This window comes from Sinohyriopsis cumingii, chromosome 19 (assembly GCF_028554795.1).
Source record: "Sinohyriopsis cumingii isolate HCF-2022 chromosome 19, ASM2855479v2, whole genome shotgun sequence".
Classification (NCBI taxonomy): Eukaryota; Metazoa; Mollusca; class Bivalvia; order Unionida; family Unionidae; genus Sinohyriopsis; species Sinohyriopsis cumingii.
In genome coordinates this window covers 39,375,519-39,388,662 of record NC_142979.1, presented here as the reverse complement: position 1 = coordinate 39,388,662, position 13,144 = coordinate 39,375,519, and the positions used below count along the sequence as shown (strand labels likewise).

General features: G+C 36.3%; 1 protein-coding gene across 6 annotated transcripts in view; it reads left to right on the top strand.

Moving 5' to 3' along the window:
- The window catches only part of LOC149775534 (uncharacterized), a 133,415-nt gene that overhangs the window by 118,777 nt on the left and 1,494 nt on the right, over nucleotides 1-13,144 (top strand). The window contains exons 2-3 of one of the 6 annotated variants that reach the window (XR_016416489.1): nucleotides 8,229-8,420; nucleotides 10,568-13,142. The exons of 2 other annotated variants lie outside the window; for them this stretch is intronic. The gene's annotated coding sequence lies outside the window, so the exon portion shown is untranslated. Of the gene's footprint in view, nucleotides 1-2,288; nucleotides 2,649-8,228; nucleotides 8,421-10,567; nucleotides 13,143-13,144 lie in introns of those variants that run through there. 3 more of the 6 variants (XM_089943295.1, XM_089943294.1, XM_089943296.1) reach the window with 3 other exon arrangements.

Here is a 13,144-nt window from a genome sequence, read left to right as displayed (position 1 = left end):
GGGTCTTTGAATTCATCCATATAATTAATAAATGTATTCTACATAGGCGCTAAAGAAACGTTGTCACAGGGTAGCTTTGAAAGGAGAACTGATGCGATATCACCACCGCACAAGGACAGGGGCATTCGGTCCAGTTGTATCAGGTAAAATCCTTAGTTGCTAGATACGCAGCCACTGCAAATTAGGTCTCGAAGATTTGTGGTGGTTCTGTATAACGAACAACCTCTTCGAGATAGTCGACACAATCGTTTTCCCGTTTGAGCTGCAGTCTGTCCATGACGGTCTGCCATAAACACCTCGCGTTTCAAATTTATGTGTTGACCATAGTAGCCCACCTAATGATATGCTACCATGACGGCAAAGGCGTGCCCGGACATATCATTCCACTGCGTCCGGTGTCTAGTGAAAACGTTGCTGCTCAGTGACTTTGCAAAAATTGTGAGGAAGTTGAGGCCAAACTCCCAGTTGACTGATAATATCTGCATGGAATAAAACGAATTATAAAATGTAAAGATCTACCTTTCACGTGTTCAATAGTTCATGTTTGATATGGCATTCGATAATTATTTCCATATCATATACCGAGATTGGAGCTAGCTAGGCGTCTTTTTTGAAGTCCGCCCGTCGATATTTTTGACACAGTCGAAATTTGTCTTGAATTTCATGCATACAGTAAATCTAAAATATCTTCAAGCGTAAAAGAAGGGTCGTGCAATGAATACAAACTGCATTGGTGTTTTTTTTCTTGGCCAGGGGAAAATACTTGTTGTATATGGTTTATGAATACGTCCCTCCTGACTGTTGGCGGTTCATTAAGAATAATCTTCTTTATTAGTAAAATATTGAAAACTTTCGTGGATTTAAACAATGGCCGTGTCCCGGTCTCAATGCAAAATTTGTGTAGACGACTTTGTGGAACAATTCAGTTATTATTCTAATGAACTTAAGTTCGCTAAAACGTTAAATTGGTTGAAAAATCCTTTGTAACGTCATGCACTGAAAGCATGTTCACATTTCAGAGATAATGTTTATTCAGAATGGAATAATAACATATCAGGTTAATATGGTGCAAACACGTTTTCAAAACAAACTTTGTGAATGACATGTATGGATATAAGTTTTATAGTTCATCAACTAACTCAAAATGGAAACTACACCGTATTTGGATTATTATAGACTGATGCACGCTATTCCATTACAATGAACATAAGCAATAAAAGGTTATATGACAGGCAGATCACTATAAATAAGTCAAACACTGAAAACTATGTTTATGGAGACAAACTTATCGTATATAAAAGCAAGGTGGTGTTGTTTTTGGTATTCTCATTCTTCTATTGTTACCTTGATGTTTGTTTATTGTTTTTTATTTTTGTTTCGGTTTCTTTTCTTTTTATCATTTTTCCCTTTTTTGTTGTTGTTATAAATCATTAAAATTATCAAAGAACACTGTCATTGATACACATATAAAGAGAGTAATCTGCAGGGTTCTGGTTTCGGCTGCTTGCCATATTCGCTGTCATGAATTTATTTTTAAGTGGCGATGCTTGAGGTGGCTTCCTGATTAAAGGCGCTGGCCTTCACGGATCACACCCTGTGGGCTCGACTCTCGGCTCGAACAAGATAAGCATGTGACAAATCTTGGTAGTAGCTTCCCGTGGGTTGGTGGTTCTTCCCGTGGGTCGGTGGTTCTTCAGAGGGTCTTCTTCCACCAAATATACTGACCGCTATTTCCAGCATATCGTGTGCTAAAAAGTGACTTTAATCCTAATAAAATTAAATCTAAGGTCATTTATAAGTGACTTGAGTAGCACATCAATAGCATTTTGTCTGCTGCAAGACATCTTTTTTATATAATAAATATACTGCTGTAGACTTTGGTGTGAGATACAATCAATATTGTTTAAGATGCGATTGTGGTTGCAGCTTTTGTGAAATATACATTGTGCCAGAAACTATGATCTGAAAAATTAATTAAAAGGTAAAATTGTTTTCACTTGTAATATACATAAAGCAAATATAGAGCCAATTTCGTTTTAATGTCTTCTTTTTTCTCTAGTTTTGCCTAATATACTGCACCAAGTCACACAAAATCTATCCAGAGACAACTGATTTGAAATGTTCCTAATGCAAGAAAATCGATACGATAAATTATGAAGTTTTTGCTTTCACAGACAGGTATCCACAACAGACAGATGTTCCAAGATGATATATCCAAGATGATATATATGTGGTGTATTGGCTATTAAGAATTAGGCCATTGGCCGTACCTTCGATACACATTATCTTTGTCATGGTTACACCCATTATAAACATCAGTGCATTACATCCAGAAATTGCACACGACATCTGCATTATTTTCCGCACTAGGAATGGCTTATATAGTAATCGCAGACGTGTGCACCAAGTGCTTGCGATGGGATTGCCTGGCGATCCGGTATATTATTTACCTGTCGGATTGCGAGAATGTGCAACACAGTTAGATATTAAAACACTAACGTCGTTGTCGTTATGTCCTCTATGGCCAGAAAACGTTAAAATGTCGGGGGAAAAAAGCCCTATCAATGATCACTTGAGTGACTGGATGAGAGGTTCTTAGCACTGAGGAACTAAAATTCAACGCCAGGGCAAGTGTTCCTCACATTGCAGTAAGTATAGCTGTGTATTTTCCTATGTATCATAAATTTATATATTGATTCTTCACGTCTTTAAAACTAATTGGATTGTTTTATTTACAATAAAATTACTGAAACAAGTATTGAAATAATTACTGCTAAGTACACCAAAATAACTAGGTATATATTGAATTTCATCGTACTTAATACTTACATAATGTATCAGTCAATACCAAAAGAAGCTTCATTAATCTTTCAATCCTCTTTAGTAAGTGTTTCAACTGAAACTTATGAGGTGGGGAAAAAATGAAAATATAAACAGATGTATCCCTAAAGGAATTCATTCAAAGAAATTTGTGCGTTTGCGTAATTTAGATTTTTAACAAAGCTGTCACCATTTTTCAGTCATACCACTACGATATCTGCATTGTGGCGGTTTATAGTGACGTCTAGCTCTGGGGCATCATGTCGCAGACATGTAGCATGATGTTCCACCCAGTCACATTATCCTGACACCAGGTCAACCTGTCACTAACACTAACCTCTTAATGCTGAGCTCCTAGCGAGGCAGCGGCAAGGACCATTTGTATAAGTATTTGGTATGACTCCGCCGTTTTTCGAACCCGCGACCTCTCACTTCTGAGGTGAACGCTCTCACCACTTAGGCCACACGAGTGGTTTAGAGAAATTTAAACTCTCATAAACTTTACGGCCATAACAATCTAGATTTTATGGATGTTTCAATGGAATCAAACAATATTTTTTTTAAATCTTCATTTGATCGAAAGTTTGGTTCTGTTTCAATAAACAAAATTTACTAGACAATGTTTATAATACGCTGCAAGGAGTTGAAACCGATATGTCATGGAAAGTGTATTTGTAATGCTGCATGCAAACTTTGGACAAAAAGTTAGCTATACCAGAAACTAGCAGCTGAACAGGATTTAATTTTAATTTTTGTACGAACAGCTCACGAGATGCTCATAAACAGACCAACCTGAACTGGTTATGAACAAACCAAAGCTTGTATCATTACCCAAAAAAATAAAGATGGAAAGTGGTTCTTATGTGCCCTTAAATGTATTAAGTAGAAGTGATCGTATAGTTAGATGGTGAGAGTAACATGTACACAAATACAGCCATTAGTTATTACTTTGAATTATATTTTACAAAGAAATGGGGATATTAACATATTGAAAGTTAATATGGTGTATCCGTTAATGTGTATGACATTTTTTAAATAAACATGATATATCCATTTATGTGTATGACATTTTAAAATAAACATAATGTATCAGTTAATGTGTTTGCCATTGGAAGGACCATTACAATAGCTACTATTGACTTTGGTACAACCAACAAAACTGATATTTCCAAATGTCTATCACTAAGACCTATTGACTAAAGTTCCTTGCTTTTCCTTACATCGTCAGTCATATCAACAATGGTATTTAAGTTATCCGCTTTATCTTTAAATCATCGGTCATATTAACAATGGTATGTAACTTATGTGCTTTTCTCTTTAAATCGTCAGTTATATTGAAAAGAGTAAGTCTTGATAAGATCTACCAGTCAATTATCTAATATATCCTAAAGATCTATCACTATTTATATAATTGCTTACTTTTGTCTCATCGAAGTGCAAAGTTGCATTAAGAATGACGTTGCAATCATATTCATCCGTATCCGTTTTTTAATTGTTTGTCCTCAGTATGTAACCTGCTGAAAAAACGCAAAACGCAGTTAATGTACCAACTTCAATCAAATTAATCTAACCACTCATATCTACATGTGATAAACTTTAAATATGTTTTCATTGATTTGTATTGTATAAATGTATTCTCTAACTAGATATATCATTTTGTCTATCTTTGCTTGATTGTTCGTGCTGTTGAAGCCGTTAATATTTGTGCTGATATTATCCACAAGGTATTAAATTCTTAAATATGCAACGTTTCTGTCATTTGCCTTGTAGACCCAAATTACCTAACGATAAAGCCTGAACCTGCGTTACACTTAATGATTTCGTTATTTATTTAACGTGCAACACTCACGTTGTAGTCTTATTATGCGAATATATCACCATTCGATGTTTGTATTTTCTGCTGACAAACAAGTTCTTTATGGAAATTCTTTGTAATTACCATTAACACTGTATGGAACAAAGGTGTTGTAAAAAAAACTTACTGAACAGACAAGGACTCCGGTATACACAAATCAAGACCATCAAGCAAGGTCTCTAGTAAACACAAATCACTACCACCATCAGGCAAGGATTCTACTACACACCAATCATAACCATCAGACAAGAAATCTATTACACACAGATCGTAGCCATCAGACAAAGACTCTATTGCACGCAGATCAAAACCATCAGACAAAGACTCTATTACGCACAAATCTACACAATCAGGCATGGATTCTTACACACAAATCACAACCATGAGCCAACGAATCTAATGCACATAAATCAAAGCCAGCAGACATGTACTTTGGTACACACAAATCACAACTATTAGGCAATGACTCTAGTGCACACAAATCATAACCATCCGAGTAATGTTTGGTGTTACTAATTTGGTTGAGACAAATAATTCTCACCATTGCGACAGAGATATCTAGCTGTTTTGCTAACCATACTTTTCTTATCTCAGTCTAGTCATCTCAGACCAGTCGTCCCAGTCAAGGTGTCTACGCGCTTAGAACTACTTTTAAAAAAAGAAACCCTTGTCGTCTTCTGCTCTGTCTGACGTAGTTGTGCTAAAATCAAACAACAACAACAACAACAACAACAATAAATCTATAACAAAAACATAGTAACTTAAGGTAAATCCATCTTTGAGAACACACCATAAAAAAACATTTCGAGAGAGACAAAGACAAAAACGCATACGATGTCGAACTTTCTGGTATTCTGCTATTTCGTTCCACACAGCATGGTTAATTTCATTTTTATGCAGGCCTAGCTCAGTACATTTTTCAGGTCAGCGTCATTAAATGTAGCTAAAGCTACCTGACTAGTTTTAAATACTTTGTGTGAAACAAATTATATATTGTTAGCTACATTTAATGACGCTGACTTCAAAAATGACTGTGCTACAGATAGGATAAAATTATCAATGCTGTGTAGAATTAATTATAACATAAAACACTGATCCATGCACATAGACTATAGATCTATACACTTCATAGCCACCCAACTCTCTTAACAACTACGGAAAACTTAGTAACAGCCATAAAATTGTTATATAAAACATGCTTTATTCTATTTTTGTTAAGCATCACCATTGTGCCCCGGTTGAATCAAAAATATACCTACTTTATTTAATGACAAATAATGCACGTACCAGCTAGAAGGAATCATTCATCCGTCAACACATTAATCCATAAGCAAATTTCACTGTAGCACTTGTCCTATTTCCAGGACAGAAAAATAAATATCCAAGGAATGCGTGAACTTGAAAGTTTAGCACATGGTTATCCGCTAGAGTCCGTTTTTGGAGGGTCTATTATACACGGGGGTAATTTCACAATCAATATTAAGAACAACACAAGTATGTCACACACAGTTTCACCTCCTCCAAAGAAAAGAATAGTTATATAAGATAGTAACACAGATCTCTAATTACCCATGAATAGTCTAAAGAAAGATGTTACTGTTCGTTACAGCTTGTCCTGAGTATAACTACAGTAGAGCTGAGTAGCCAATATCGTTTTATTATTTACAATGTAACTTTTCAAAATTGGAACTGATGAAAATAAAACAGTTTCTTGTAACAAATATTAATTATTTATTGTCAATTTCATATAACATCCATATATTAAATGTTATAATACCTCATTATTATGCGAGGTTTTATGTTGTTATTTTTCTTTGCTCACGCGTATAAACTGTGTACTTCAGACGCAACGGTCACACCACAGCCCTCATTAACATATTTATATTCATGTGCCGCATGTAAACATTGGACCTGAACAATAGTGAATAATTCTTTTTACTTTAAAGGAACATATTGGGTGCGAAAAATAATCTACATTGCGGTTTTGACAGAGACAAGGAAATCCCAGTCGCGGGATTATATTATATGTCTCCCCATTCGGGCAAGCCTCGTGGGGAGACAAATAATATAAACCCTTGACTGGGATTTCCTTGTCTCGGTCCAAATCCCAACACAGATTCTATATATCAATTCTGAAGTGTCAAAGGAAACACGTGCTGTATCAGATTAAGTAGATAGTTTTATAAATGTCTCACTATTGAATGCTAACAGACTTACGTTGTTGCTGGTAACATAAATATCTCACTATGGAATGCAAACAGACTCATGTTGTAGTTAGTAATATGAACTATGTAATTAAGTACTAAGTGTCACTTTAACTTTTTATTGACTTTCCAATATGGAGTGTCTATATTTCCTTCCTTGAATAATGAATTCATAGCCATTCCCCCTCTCTAATGATTTTTATGTACATTTTCGGATTGAAAATAGCCGTCATATTTTAAAACAATACTTGATTGTTTTTATTATAACTCATGTAGTAAAATATACTGTTTTAGAGTCTATCATACATTTTGCAGTACACAAGAGTGAATTCTCTTCTTTGCAATGAACATGTTTTTAGAAATGTGCCATCCAGTGCAAAAGTATATTCTCCCCACACTTACCAAACGTACGTGTATGTATATATTTATCTATGACATGTGTGTGATGTGCATGTATGAATGTATATATTTATCTATGACATGTGTGTGTGTGATTTAGATTTTTAACGTAACTTTAACGCTTTTGAGTCATATAGCTACTATGTCTGCAGTGTGGCAGCTTAAAGTGATCGGTGTTGTTGTTGTTGTTATATAGTTTAAGGCCAGGATAGCTATAGATGGCGGTCAGTATAAATGGTGGAGGAAGAAGCAGGGAAAAAGCCGGGAAAACCCTGGAAAGAACCACCGACCCACGAGAAACTACAGGCAAGCTTTCTCACGTACCAACAGTGGCCGAGCCTGAGACTCGAACCCACGCAGACAGAGGTGAGACGGCAGTGATTCGTATCGGTGAGCGCTTTAGACCACTCGGCCACTCGGGGCCCTCAATTTAAAGTGATATCTAGCACTGGGACATCATGCCTCGGACTCGTAGCATGATGTCCCACACGGTCACATTATCCTGACACCAGGCCGACCAGTCCGAACACTAACTTGTTCATGTTGAGCGGCAAGCGAGGCAGCTGTTAATACCATTTTTATAAGTCTTTGGTATGACTAGGCATCACTATAAAGTGCCACACTGCAGACATCGTAGCGATATGACTGAAAAATTGTTAAAGCTTCGTTAAAACTCCTAATCACACACATACGTACGTACGTACGTACGCATTCATGCATGCATGTATGTATGTATGTATGTATGCATGCATGCATGTATGTATGTATGTATGTATGTATGTATGTATGCATGCATGTATAGACAGATGAATCAGTGCCAAGAGACATTCTAGGGTGAATGGGCAGGACATTCTCCTAAATAAATCACATCATACATTGTAATGCAGAAAAAGTTACTTTTATGAAGATGAGAATGTGTTTACCAATCGACATTTTTTCTAAAATTACAGTGCCGTAATTCGAAACGTTTCTGATGTTACGTGCCTTGGTGTTAAATAAAGTTGAATAGCATGCCCAAATCTACATAGTCAGTTCCTAGATTTTGGCATCCTGACCATGAAGGTACATAGCCAAGCCCTACTTTGTCATCCTGACCATGAAGGTACATAGCCAAGCCCTACTTTGTCATCCTGACCATGAAGGTACATAGCCCAAGCCCTTCTTTGTCATCCTGACCATGAAAGTAAATAGTCACTTAGGCTTGTAACTTGTGGCTTAGAGCTGACTATTATATTTCCGAAAATTGGTACCGATAATAGTTTACATGTTTATATTTGTACATCACATATGTTTGACAAGTTATTTAGGATAAAATGTCAGCTGATAACATAGCGTATGGGTCGAATAACATGAACTATTTATTTTACTTTAAACGCATATGCAGTATTAGTTCTTGAAAATAAATTGATACCACTTGCATTCAAACAGAAAACGGTACAATTATAAAATTAGGCTTTCCTCGAAGGTCGCTGAAAAGGGAAACTTTGGAAGTATTTCCTTCTCCAATGCATTTATCTCTACAGTATGAAAGATTTCCAGCATCATCGATTCGTGTCTTAAACATCTGTCGTTTGGCAACCAAATACTCTGATTTCTATCTTTTTATTTTGTAACAATTATAGGTTTTCTCTTTGCTGAGAGCGTTTTCAAAACATCTAGCTTTTAGCTGCAAACATTTGTCTTTTTTCCTGTTCTTGACACTGTTCGTTGTTTTCGGGGGGTGGGGTGGTCTTACTGATTGTATTCCTCATTTGATTTTATGTTTTCTTTTGTAAATATATTGATTCACTTAGTTTTGATTATATTATCACTTATTTCCCCAGTCACCATGTTTTCAATACTGGTTAACCTACTGTTGAAATATGTCACTTTCTCATCTTATTTTAAACTTAGTCGTAAACGATTGTTTCCTTGAAAGCTTCAGCTAAACAAATAAAACAGCAATGTTGCCCAGAGTCGGCTGGGTGCCAGACGGATGATACAAGTTGTAGATATTACTGCGACTCCTAAACTAGCAGCTGCAACTTTCAATCCACCTACAACAGTAACTGTACTAATCTCTATGAGTTCACATTATACACCCCCATCAACCTAAAACTGTAGCCCGGCTTACCTGTATGAGTTCAAAATTCTACACACTCTACCCACCTAAAACTGTAGTCAGGCTCACATCTGTGAGTTCAAACTTCTACACACTCTACCCTTCTTAAACTGAAGTCATGCTAGCCTCTCTCTGAGTTCAAAATTCTACACACTCTACCCACCTAAAACTGTAGTCAAGCTAACCTCATTGAGTTAAAAAATTCTACACACTCTATCCACCTAAATATGCAGTTAGGCTAACATCTATGAATTCAAAATTCTACACACTCCACCCTATGAGTTAATATTCTACACTCTCTACCTACCTAAAACTGTAGTCATTTCACATCTCTGAGTTCACAATTATACACACTCTACCCACATAAAACTGTAGTCAGGCTAACCTCTGAGTTCAAAATTCTACACACTCAACCCACCTAAAACTGTAGCCCGGCTAACCTCTATGAGTTCGAAATTCTACACACTTTATCTACCTAAAACTGTAGTCATTTCACATCTCTGAGCTCACAATTCTACACACTCTGCCCACATAAAACTGTAGTCAGGCTAACCTCTATGAGTTCAAAATTCTACACACTCCACCCACCTCAAATTGTAGTCAGGCTAGCCTCTATGAGTTCGAAATTCTACACACTCTACCCACCTAAAACGATAGCCAGGCTAACCTCTATGAATTCAAACTTCGACACACTCTATCTACCTAAAACTGTTGTCAGGCTAACCTCTATCAGTTCAAAATTCTACATACCTATCCCACCAAAAACGGTAATCAGTTTAACCTCTACTCAATTCAACATTGTATACACCAAGCCCAGCTAAAACGCTAGTCATGTTAAACTCTATCCAATTCAAAATTATGCATGTTACATAACACTTCTGTAATATATGATATCCTTAATCAGGTCATTCTTAACTTTCTTAATCTTATACAACCTGAAATATTAATGCTGTTTTCTCACAATGAAGGATGCCAAGGTGGTTAAAATGGTACTTGCTTTTATCTAAAAGATAAAAAGGCGGCACTGTTCGTACTTTCCTTCCCATTTATACGCATGAAATATGTCACGGAATTGTATAAATTCCTTTGTTATTTATTAAATAAATTTACTCGGGTTTAGGATTTTGTGTTCAACGATACCCGATGGTGATTTAATATATTGTACAATATTTCGAAATTTCGAAACAGTGAGTTCGGTTCATCCTATGCCGCACGTGCGAAGTGCTTTCGATGGGAAAAAGCTACATTTTGTCAAGGGAACAGACGATAAAGGGCTACGTCGTCTGTGTATAAATACCTCAGCGATGGACGAAATCTTTACATTATGGAACGTCTTGTCTACTTAAGGACTTGTAAATCTTCAGCTGTAGAGGTAGGTGACTTATTTATTAATTTCTTGTGTATATTATAGGTTATAACTATTGTACTACCATGTTACTTTTTTATATTTTCTAATTAGCTTTGGCTTTTGTAGTATAATGCAAATAGTTTCTATTCTTGTTTGTGACTTAACAGGAGATCTATATTAGCAATAAAGTTGCTTTTTATTAAGAAACGTTTAGTACCATATGATTCTTATCGGATACAGGTAGGTTCACTTCTGAACCTGTTTATTGCTTTGTAATGTTGTGCCAATAATGTAATTTGTAAAGTTTACCGTATATAACGTCATTACGTGATCTCATATATGCCCGTATCATTCTTAGTGCACGGTGTTATAATTATTTTAGTTGATCAGAGCTGACCATGGTGATCAGAGCTGACCGTGGCAGCAGTGGAGCTGACCATGGTGATCAGGGTTGACGGGTTACAAGCTATAGAGCTGACCACAAAAGTTGACCATGACGGTTGTGGTGCTGGCCATAGCGGCTGTGGAGCTAATGATGGAGCTGGCGAAGGAACTGGTTGAACGGCGGCCGTGCAGCTGATTGAATAGTGTGTTGCTGGTTGAGTAGCACGTGATCGGGCGTTGCTGACCGAATGGTGGGCGCCGATAGCTTGAATGACCAAGGAAATGTATGGTGTTAGGTGACACCCTGTAATACTGACTGCTTGGTTGACCAGTGTGAAATTACTGTGAATCATTAACCTTTGTCCGTGTACTGTGTAGGGTCATCTACTTGTATTCGCATCTATGCCACAATATTAGGTTCGTGCGGATTGTGTTAATTTGTCCAATATTTGGAACTTATACACGCACATATTAACCATAATTCTTTTTTTGGTTTGAGTCATTCATCAATAAATATTGTAATTGTATCGCCATAAAAAGTGTTCGGTTATAAATCCAAAATCCAACCCGGTTATAGTGTTATAAAATATACAGCTGCGATTTCGGATTCTACACCTTATTTGACAGACAATATTGGTTATCTGTGGCTTTGATTAAGCTTTTCAGATTGCTTCAGTTAGCTTTCCAGCGTTGAAAGGTAATAATCCATTGGTCCACATCTACCCATTCTGTACCTTCTTTACGTTCATTTCCTAATTACGTTATAACCTAGGATCAAGCTCTAGTAGCCAATCGTAAACAGACCAAATCATAAGGTTTGTTAATGTCCTTATTAAATTCCAGTGTTCTTTGGTGGAAATCTTGACAGATAAATATAGTTAATTGTAGAAAGCACCAAGTAACCGACTGTAAGAAATGAGTCAAATGTTTCAAAGTAAAAGTGTTAACTATGCTGTTTGTCTTGAAATTTATTACTGTAAGCTTACATTACCACACTTGAGTATTAATTAAAATGAAATAGTAAAATGTTGGATACAAGGATATATATTAATGGCACTTGTGGATGTTGCAAATCCAATATGAAAGTAAACATAAAGCAACTGGAAAACAAATAAGGACTACTTCAAGATCTAGAGAGACAAAAATAATAAAAGGAATGCAAAGAATGCGTCAAAAGGCTCATTCAAGAATGTTACCGCAACGAAGAATCTTTCTGAGATAACTAAAACGATAGCATGAAGAAAAAACTTATTCCAAACTTGATATTTGTTCTCAGCATTACATAGCGGTGGCACATGTTTGTACCAGTGTCATGAAGACCTCAGATTAGCAATTCTGAATGTTGACATCAAATTCGTTCGCTATGAACTCGGCTAAAGCTGTGAATGTATTTTTCATTCCAAGCAATTCAAGGAATAGTAATCCTTATTTATATCAAGCAGTGACTGTTTGTGAAACCGGAATTATTATTTCAGAGATAAAGTGTTTTCTGTTCTTAAAAGTTGTATAATTGTTCAAGTTACCATCAACAACAATAGACTTCCATCCGATTCAAAATTGAAGATGATCTTCTAAAAAAGAATAAAATGTTGCATATGCTTTCATAACTTTGTTTATATTCTAGTTACGTCTTCCATGTGATTACCATAATGCATGCATGTCACCGAAAGCTAGGTCCCTAACAATCCATTCACCCATCCATCCATCCGATTATCGATTTAAGTTGTTGTTGTTGTTGACTTTAACGCCATGTTTCAGCACACGGTTGGCTATGTATGGCGGCCAGTATATATGGTGAAGAACCCAGGAAAACCACGGGAAGAACCACCGACCAACGAGAAGCTACTGGCAAGCTTTCTCACATACCCACATTCGCCGAATCCTAGACTCGAACCCACGCAGACAGATGTGAGATGGCAGTGACCCCATAACGAATTTAAGTACGTAGCAAGCTATTTTTTATACACATGTATACATTCATACATATATATTGTAAAACAAGAAAATAATGTATGCTTCTGATTCCCTTGTAT